At 61.4% G+C, this 8,885-nt stretch overlaps 1 long non-coding RNA gene across 2 annotated transcripts; it reads left to right on the forward strand.

The window, feature by feature from the left end:
- The first annotated feature begins 523 nt into the window (after positions 1-523).
- On the forward strand, positions 524-6,840 carry LOC147578820 (uncharacterized). Of its 2 annotated transcripts, none has more exons than XR_015253082.1 (3): positions 524-613; positions 5,574-5,831; positions 6,283-6,840. It is a non-coding gene; the product is annotated as an uncharacterized LOC147578820 (long non-coding RNA). The 2 variants fall into 2 exon arrangements; XR_015253081.1 differs by lacking the exon at positions 524-613 and adding an exon at positions 851-900.
- The last annotated feature ends 2,045 nt before the right edge of the window (positions 6,841-8,885 follow it).

Consider the following 8,885-nt stretch of genomic DNA (forward strand, 5'->3'; position numbering starts at 1 on the left):
GCAGGGCAGGTCACTGGTCAGATCTGGGATCCCCTCTGGGAGGTGACGCCGTGGGGACGCCAGCACTCTCCGGAGCCGGTCTGGAGAGGCAGAGGCTCTTAGGATTGGGTGAGATTCTGCGTTAACAGCGATGAACCAGGGGCGCCTGGGGGCCTCAGTCGGTTAAGCGTCCGACTCCGGCTCAGGTCATGATCTCGCGGTTCGTGGGTTCGAGCCCCGCGTCGGGCTCTGTGCTGACAGCGCGGAGCCTGGAGCCCGCTTCGGATCCTGTGTCTCCTTCCCTCTCTGCCTTTCCCCTACTCATGCTCTGTCTCTCTTCCTCAAAAATAAACATTAAAATAATGTTAAAATAATTTAAAAAAATAAAAGAAAACACAACAGCGATGAGCCAGATACCAAGAAGCCCCTTGGCGAGCAAGGACGCTGGAGGGGGAGGCAGGGCAGAGCATCACAGGCACGGAGTGTCCGCGTCCCCGCTGATGTGATGTGAAAGCCGGATGCCTTGTGAATCTCACCAAGTAGGTCAGATTCCAAACGGACGAATGGGATTTGCCACTTCGACAGACACTATAGGCATGAGCGGCGCTCCTGACGGCTGTTCCTGTGCTCAGGGGTGAGACCAATCTGTTCTTCCACAGGCTTTCCAGAGGGCCCGCTCTGTGCTCTTGAGGCTGGCAGTGGAGCGTAAGCCAGGCTGGAACATCCCCAGTTCTCATGGACCGCGGGGACAGACAGACAGAAAAGCACAGAGAAGGGGGCAAACAGCACAGCGACAAGCCCTACGGAGGGTGATGGGTGGCACTTTGTGCCGTGACCAGCGAGCAGGGGCCTGGGGCAGTGCCGGGGGGCGGGGGGGGGCTGGAGCCGGAAGCAACCAGAGCAAGAGCCAGGGACGTGAGGGTGAGTGCCCTCGGAGCCGCGGGGCCGGTGTGGACAGAGGCGAGGGGCGGGGGAGGGGGATGTGCGGCAGAGGCCAGGACAGCGGGGGGCGCCTGAGGCCGGGCCTCCTGGGTGGCATCTTGGGTAGAATGACGGCTCTTACTCTGAGTGGGGACAAGAGGAAGGGTTTGCGGAGCCCGTGGCCAGCAAGAGGGGCGGGGAGGTGGCATCCTGTGAGGGACCCTCACGCACGGCAGGTCTGGCTCTGCCCTGAGCTCCAGCCACGGGGGCGTGAGCAGCGGCCCCTCCCTGCCCTGCACTGTGTGCGTGTGGCTTCCCGGTCCCCCGTCCCCGGTACAGGGGACACTTAAGTGTGTGCTGTGTCCTTGAACAGTGCAGAAGGCATGCGGAAGGGAAAGAGGGACACCTCAAGGGGGACCGCAGGTGACTCATGCCTCTCACCTGGAGGGGCTGCAGGCCACCCCCGGGGCACGCTGGTCACTGAGGACTCAGGGTGGCTGACCAAGGTCAGGTTCCAGCTACTCCCCTCGTTCTCTGGGAACAGGCTCCAGTGAGAGCCCCTGGGACCATCCGCCCTGGTCTGAGCCTTGGGAGGGCAGGGTTGTGGTGCCCTGCGTCCTGGGCGTCCCCGGGCCATCTCCGTCCTGTCCCCGGTGCTGGGCAGGGGGACGCTGGTCCTGGCTGGTCCGCTCAGCCTCGGGTCAGGTCGGCTGAGCGTCCGTCCCTCCGAGGACTGTCTGATTCTTACCAAAACTCAGGGTCTGTCCGGTTGACTGGGCCTGAATGGGGACTCTGCAGGAACAAGCCGGTCACCGCCGCTTAGCCAGATGGCGGGGCCGGCTCAGGCCGGCAGAGGCGCTGGGAGCTGCCCACAGCACTTGACGCAGGACTGTGGGTGCAGAGAGAAGGGGAGGCCGGTTATCAGGCCCCTGAGGCAGCTGAGAAGCCGACCTCAGCATCTCAGGGGCCAGTGGTGGCTTTGGAGGGACCTTAGGGTCCACGGTGGCCCTTCCTTGGGGCCCAGGGCCCCACCTTCTTGCTCTGTCCCTTCAGCTACCTGACAGCGGGAGGTGGGGGCTGGACCCTGTGACTCACACCGCACCTGTTCCTCAGGATGCTGCTGACGAGGAAGCGCCTGGCCTCCTCCCAGCTTCCCGCCTAGCAGGGTGGCCAGACGCCACCAGGGGTCACAGGGAGGGTGACAGATGTCTCCACAGCTTCCAAGCCAAGCTGAGCCCTCGGCGGAGGGCAAGGGACCTACGGGGACCCGGCAAGGTGGCCCTGGCCTGAGGGACCTGAGTGTGACGCCGGCCACCTCGGCGACCCCGGGGCTGCTTGCCGTTCCAAGTGCCGGGACGGCGTGCTTCCGGCCCCGTGGAGCTGTGTGTGGGGGGCGAGGGGGGCGATGGGGACCCTCGCCGGCAGAGGGAGCCGCCAGGACAAAGCACAGAGGCGGTGGCCGGCGAGGACGACAGACCGCAGGAGGGTCGTCGGGGCGGGCGCGAAGGAAGACGCACCTGTCGGGACTCGGAGGCTGGGCAGCCAGGCTGGGCACAATCTCGCTCGGTCGCCCTGGGCCGCACGTGAGGCGGCTGCCGCCAGAAGGAGGTGCTCGCACGTATTGATTGCTGGATCGATGTCAAGGCGGAGGGGGGCCTCCGGTGACCCGCCCCGTCCTCGCCCGGCCCCGTCATCCAGTGTCTCCGTCAATGACTTGGATGGAGGCATCACAGGGCTCTGCTTGTCAAATTTGCAGATCAAAGCTCAGAGGACGGCTAGCGTGCTGGAAGAAATGCCCTGGGCACAAAAAGCTTCTTGACAGGCTGGAACAATGGACTGTGGACAAGATGGAATTTAGCAAGGTTAAGTGCGAAGTCCTGCTCGCCAGTTAGAAAAAAAAACCAGAAACCACAACCACAAGTGTGCGAGCCGACTCGGGAGACACGGGAGGGAAGGGCCAGGCAGATGGGCAGGTTCTGCAGCGGCCCAGCCGCGACCCCAGCCCCACGGCAGGGCCGGGCCCGGGCCCGGGGAGGGAAGGGGGGCGTCCCCCGTCTGCACAGCCCCCGCCCGGCCCGGGGGTCACACCGCCCTGCAGGGGACGCTGACTAGAGGAAGGCGTGCAGGGCAGAGTGACCAGGGCCGGGTCGGATGGGAGTGGTCAGCCCGTTGAGGAAGGGCTCCCCGGAGCCCCCAGCGTCCCCCGGGGCCCAGCAGGAGAGGTGCCGGGAGACGTGACAGGGAGAAGGATTCTTGGCTGGGTTTGAGGACAGACGTTCTGACAAGAGCTGTTAACCATGGCGTGAGATGCCTCCTGGGGCCGCGAGCCGAGAAGGCAGAGGCAGGCGGGCCATCTGTCGGGCGCCCCAGAGGGCTTCCTCTTGGCAGATGGAGCCACTGGGGGTGCCCGTCAAGCCCCCATTTCACAGATGGGACAGCAGAGGTGGGCGGGGCTGGGGGGGCCGCCGGCTTCTCGGACGACTTTGCCCTCAGCCTCTGGGATTCTTTCCTTGGAGCTGAAGTGAAGTTTACTCAGGACACGTAAAAGGGGAACGGATGTGCATCGGGTGTGACAGGTGGGTCCCCGCCCCTCTCTGAGTCAGGATCCAAATGACAGACAGACATGGGGTCAGGATGACAGCACCAGCCCCGTCCCCAAATCAGGGTTAGAGAATGAGGTCTGTTCGGCGGTCGTGGGCTGGGTTACTACTTTTCCCCAAGGGAGGGGGACAGCCTGAACGTGGGCGTCTTTCCAGGGACCTGCCCCGCTGAGGTCGGCCTGGGGGTGGGGGGGTGAGGGAAGATCACCTGTGGTCCTGGGGGGCCAGCGGGGAGAGCGGACCCTGGGTGTCCCTGCCATGTTTTGGCAAGTCTTGCATTGTGAGAAGTGGGGTGCGCAGGGAGGAGGCTGGGAGGGCTCTCTCCAATGTCTCTGGAAGGCGAAAGTTCGGTCTGGCACCGAAGGGCAGATCAAGCTCCCCCACTGGCCCCAGGCAGGCGTGTCCTCACGGGCTCCCACGGTCTGCTTGTGCGCACCATCTTGGGGGGACCAGGAAACACCAGGATGGGAGGAGGAGGAGAAGGGGGAGGGGGGAGGAGGTGGGGAGGGGGAGGGAGAGTCAGTTATGCCAGATCAGACCCAACCTGAGAAGGAGTCTGGTCTTCAAGGCGACGTCCAGGTCAGCTGAGCGAGGAAGGAGACGGGGAGGGACGGTCACCCAAGGGGCACGTTCAGCAGCTGGAGGGAAGAGAGGGCAGAGTGAGGACGGCAGGCCTCTGTCCCCACACCCCTGGAGCGGCCCTGAGTCCTGGGGAAGGCCCGGGGGGCCGGCGGCAGGGCTGGGGGCTGGGCGGGCTCTGCCCTGAGTCCCGACCGTGTGGCTGGGGCTGAGGGCACCCTCGGTGTCGCCAGAGCAGCGGGAGCCTGGGACGTGGCTGCAGCTCTGGGGACCTCTGTCCAGCTGGCACAGCCACTCGTGGTTCCACCGAGTGGAATCAGAACCCGGAAAGAGAGAACCGGGGTGGGGGTGGGGTGGTTTCATTTCTTTGGGCTTTATTTACAAGGGAAAGAAAATTTCAATTTGGGTTTTAATTTTTCTCTGGGAACATAGTAATTGGAGGGACTCTCACTGCTCGGAAGAGGGAATTAGTCACCTTGTTATCATTAGAGCTCGTTGAAATGTCCCCGAAGACTAACTGGGGACAGGCGGGCGTTGCGCTTAGGTTCAGCAATGCCCCCTGTGGCCCATCTTGGAGACTGTTCCGAATGTAAAACTGAGCCGGCATGTGTGGACCCACACACGCGTGGACCTGCACACACACACACACACACACACACACACACACCTGCATGGTGGATTTTTGCTGGGCATCCCATGAGGCTGCTCTGGGGGCCTGGCCCTCGGCTGTCTGCGCTGCAGGGAGGGGCAGGATGGCCCTTCAAAGGCACTGGTGGCCTTCAGGTCGCGGACCAGGACAGCTGGCCTCGGGGAGCTCTGCAGTCTGAAGTCACCGGGTTTTGTTAACAAAGATTCAGCCCAGTTCGACTCCTCCTTGCACAGGATTAAAACCCAGAGGGAAAGGGACCCTCCACGGAGACCCTGCAGCAAGTCCTGGGGTGTGGGGGGCTGGGACAGGCTCCTGGAGGAGACGTGGCCTGCAGCTGGGAAAGTGGGGGGTCTTGGGAGCGTCCCCGGGAGGGGGGCTGGGCAGGAGTTCAGTGCTCAGATCCCAGCTGCACCCTCACCAGCTGCGGGGGCCTGGGAAGCTCCCTGCCATCTGCTCCCCAGTGCTCCCATTCGGGGAGCGGGGATGGTGGTGGGGCCGCCCCGGGGACCAGGAGACAGCAGAGCAGACCTGTCAAGGGCCCGGGGCGCCCCTGGCACGCAGAGCAGGGGTCAGAGTGTCAGCCGTTCTCCGGGAGCTCACTCCGTAAGCAAATTAGACAACCCCAATTACGGGAGTCAGCAGACAGAGTTTACCTTAGCGTGGAAGGGTTTTCTCTCTTTTTTAAAAAGGTGGTAACAGTGGATTTAAAAACACCCAGAAAACACAGAACTTCACACCCCACCCTAAACACATTCCTGGAAGTAATCATTGTTAACAGCTAGATGTGCATTTGGTTTTTCTATTCACATATTAACACACACACCTTTTTTATTTTTTTTTTGAAGGGAAGCAGCATCAAAACAAGCCTGTTGAGCTCTCCGCCTCCCCCCCCACCTGCAGATGCAGACGCGCCCGCAGGTCCCAGACCCTCCGGCTTCTGGCCACCGTCCCTCTTTCTCTCCCCGACAGGTTCCGTTAAGACCAGCGGGTGGACACGCTCCCCTGCGAGCGCCGGCTTCCGCAGGACGGATTCCCCACCGTGCGGGTCTCCACCGCTCGCGTATTTGTGCGCCGTGAAAGTGCTCGCCGACAGCATTTTCCAGGTGACGTGTCCACCAACGTGTAAGAGAGCTCCTTCCCCGCCTTCCTTTCGATGTCATCGGTGTTCTGCGGTTCTGCCCCTGCATATATTAAAACCAACTTTTATTTTAGTTTGTGTCGATTTGCTGGTTTGGGGCTGAATTAGGGAGTTGTTTCCCCCCATTACTTAAAAGGCAGGAAGGGAGGTGGTGGCTGTGGTCCCGGCGGGCGGCCCACACTCGCAGCCCCATCACCCCGGGGGCGCCTGGCTCTAGCAGGCACTTTGTGCTGCGTTAATATAAAGGGGAAATCTGCCCCCGCTCACCGCACTGAGCTCATATCATCAAGGAGCAGGGCACAGGAGCCCCTGGGATTCTGCCCCTTCTGGGCAGAAACGGTCGGGGTTTGAACTCCAGGCTCCTGGGAGTCCAGTGTCTCTGTTCACCTCGTGTGTCTCTGGCTCCTGCTCTCCAGGAGTCCACGCAAATGAGACCTGTTCCGGACCCTTCCTGATGCTCCCAGAACACGCTGACTGCGCCCTGCTCCCGACTTCACACGCACCCGTGAAGGTCACCCTGGATCCTCGGTTTCCCTCACAGACTCCCAGGACGGTGCTCGGCTCAGGTCACTGCCTGTTTGGCCTTATTTTGAAGTAATCCCAGGGCCAGCAAGGGCCGCAGTCGCGTTGGAGGACCAATGCAGACTCATCCGGAAGACTTCAGAGGCCCTGGGTCCGGGGTCTGGGACATGCCTGGTTCGTGGCCGATGGAGGCCGTGACACTTGGAATAAAGAAGCAGAACGGGGGGGGGGGCGGGGTAGGTGTGGGGAGCTTGGGCCCTGCCCCCACCCCTGCATGAAGCTGGCCCAGGCGAGGCCACACCTACGGGGACACAGTTCTGATGGGCAGGCAGGGGGGCTCCAGCAGATGCATGAAGCAGGGCCAGAAGCCCCCTTGCAGCTCTGGACAGGGAGCCGGCTCCTCTAGGCCAGTCCGGCCCCCTCTGGCCGCCGTCCCCCGGCAGAGCACTATGCCATCCACAGGCTGCGGGCGTCTCTCGTCCTTCCCGTCACAGCGGGGGGACACAGCCGGGGCTCTCCACCCCCCTCTCCGGCACAGATGAGAGCGAGCAAACATAACCGGCCACCCTGGGGCCGCGGGAGGGCCCGAGAGGTGCAGGCGGGACGGCGGGTCACGAGCTGTGCCCTCCTCCAAGCCCCGGCCATATTTGTCCTCCGTGAAATGTTCTCATCACACAGCACCCACACTCGCTGCTGCTGGACAGATTCCAGATCCCCGGCCGGATCTTGGGAGCACGCAGAGCAGGCCTCGGCAGAGCTGGGAGCGCCCACAAGCCCGTGTGACACTGAGTGCCACCTGCTACCCGTCACCTCTGGCCAGCTGCCGCTGGCCCTGTCCCTCGTCGGCCCAGCTGCTGACTGTCCCTGGATGCAGAAAGCCTGCCTGCCCCTCCAGGGGCTGAGAAAAGGAATCGACGCTCACCAAATCTCAAATCCCCACCTGGGAGAGGCTGTTGGGCGGGAAGCGTGTGCCTCCGGGAGAAAGACAGGCGTCCCTTTTGGCGGAAGCCCTCCCCGTCGGTCCTGCCGGTGGGGTCCCTGAACTCGCAGCCCTTGCCGGTCGCCTCACCCACAGGGATGCTGCCTATGCTCCTGCAGGACCTCCGCGGTCTGTCCCCGGCATACTCCAGTCCCGCGGGCCCTGTGAGTGAGAGGTTCTGTTCCCCAAACTCAGCCTCTCTTCCTCTCCAACGTCTTTCTCCCACGGTCAGCGCCCCATGTGGGGCGGTGCACGGAGACACAGAGCAGAAACCAGAAGGTGCCTCTGGTCATCGTGAACTCTGCTTTCTAACGAGCCTTGGAAGCCAGGCCCGGGTTCCCGTCCTCACTGTGGTGACGGTTCTGTTTCCAGTAGAGAAGTCTGCTCTGGGAGGCGTCAGGACCTTCTGGGGGTCTGGTCAGAGTTCCCCTGAGCCTCCAACGAGCCCCATGGGGTGAGCGCCCCGGAAGTGTGGGGACCGACCCCCCCGTCATGGCCGCTCAGGCTCCTCAGGGTGGCCACTCGTCCGTCCATTCATTCGCTCGTCATGCCGGTGAAGCCACCGCATCAGCCCTTGGGAGACGCCAGCTTCCTCAGCAGATTTCCTTCAGATTAAATTCACATCATACCCAGGGGGAAGTCACGGTCTGTGAAAACGACCAGGACTGCCGTGTCCCCGATGTGAATTTCAACTCTGTGATTGACTGTCTCCGACTGTCTCTAAGGGTCTTTTTAGACGGGCTTTGCTTGACTCAAGGCCGCTTGACACAAGCATGTGGCTATTATGTCTCTTGAGTCTCATTTCACTGTGACTGTCCCTCCTCCCTTTTGGGGGTGTGGGCTGGGGTGCTTGTTGAGCTCATGGGACCTGAAGACTCTCTCAATTTGGCCAACCACTTCCTTTTTGTGTTATTTCAAGCGATCTGGAGGATGGATTCCATTTCGGTTCACCACCAGGAGCCCCCAAAACTCTGGTTGTCAGGATGATGAGTGCGCGGCATGCTGTGGGCCCGGCCCATCCATCCTAACTGTCCCCATCACCTGCTGGAGGACGGCAGCAGCATCTGCTGGTGACTGTCCCCTACACCCACCAGTTCACTGGGGATTGCAAAACAGTGACTGTGTAATTCTGTCATTCTTTCTGAATTTATAGCCTGGCAGAGTTCTAGAAAGACTTTTTTTTTTAATCAGCCCCTTAGTTACCCTGGAAAGGAAAAGAAGGTCAATTTTGATTCCTCCTCCCCTTTTCTCATCAATTTTCAGAGGGATGACTGGGTATCTTAGCAACCTCCATGGTTTTATTTTGTTTTTGAGAACGCTTATGAAATTATGAAAGACTTTCAATCAATGCCTGTCACATTCTCTTTGATGCAAAACCAGTCTCCCTCATGCCCGCGTCCATTTCACTCCGCCACGGGGGTCAGGGCAGCATCTTCCGTTCCTGGTAGAACCACATTCCCCAGGATCGTTTGCAAGGTTCTTGCCTGAAAACCACTTAGCTATCTTTCAGCCCCGATT

This window comes from Puma concolor, chromosome B4, assembly GCF_028749965.1.
Source record: "Puma concolor isolate L17-30 chromosome B4, mPumCon1.1.hap2, whole genome shotgun sequence".
Lineage (NCBI taxonomy): Eukaryota > Metazoa > Chordata > Mammalia > Carnivora > Felidae > Puma > Puma concolor.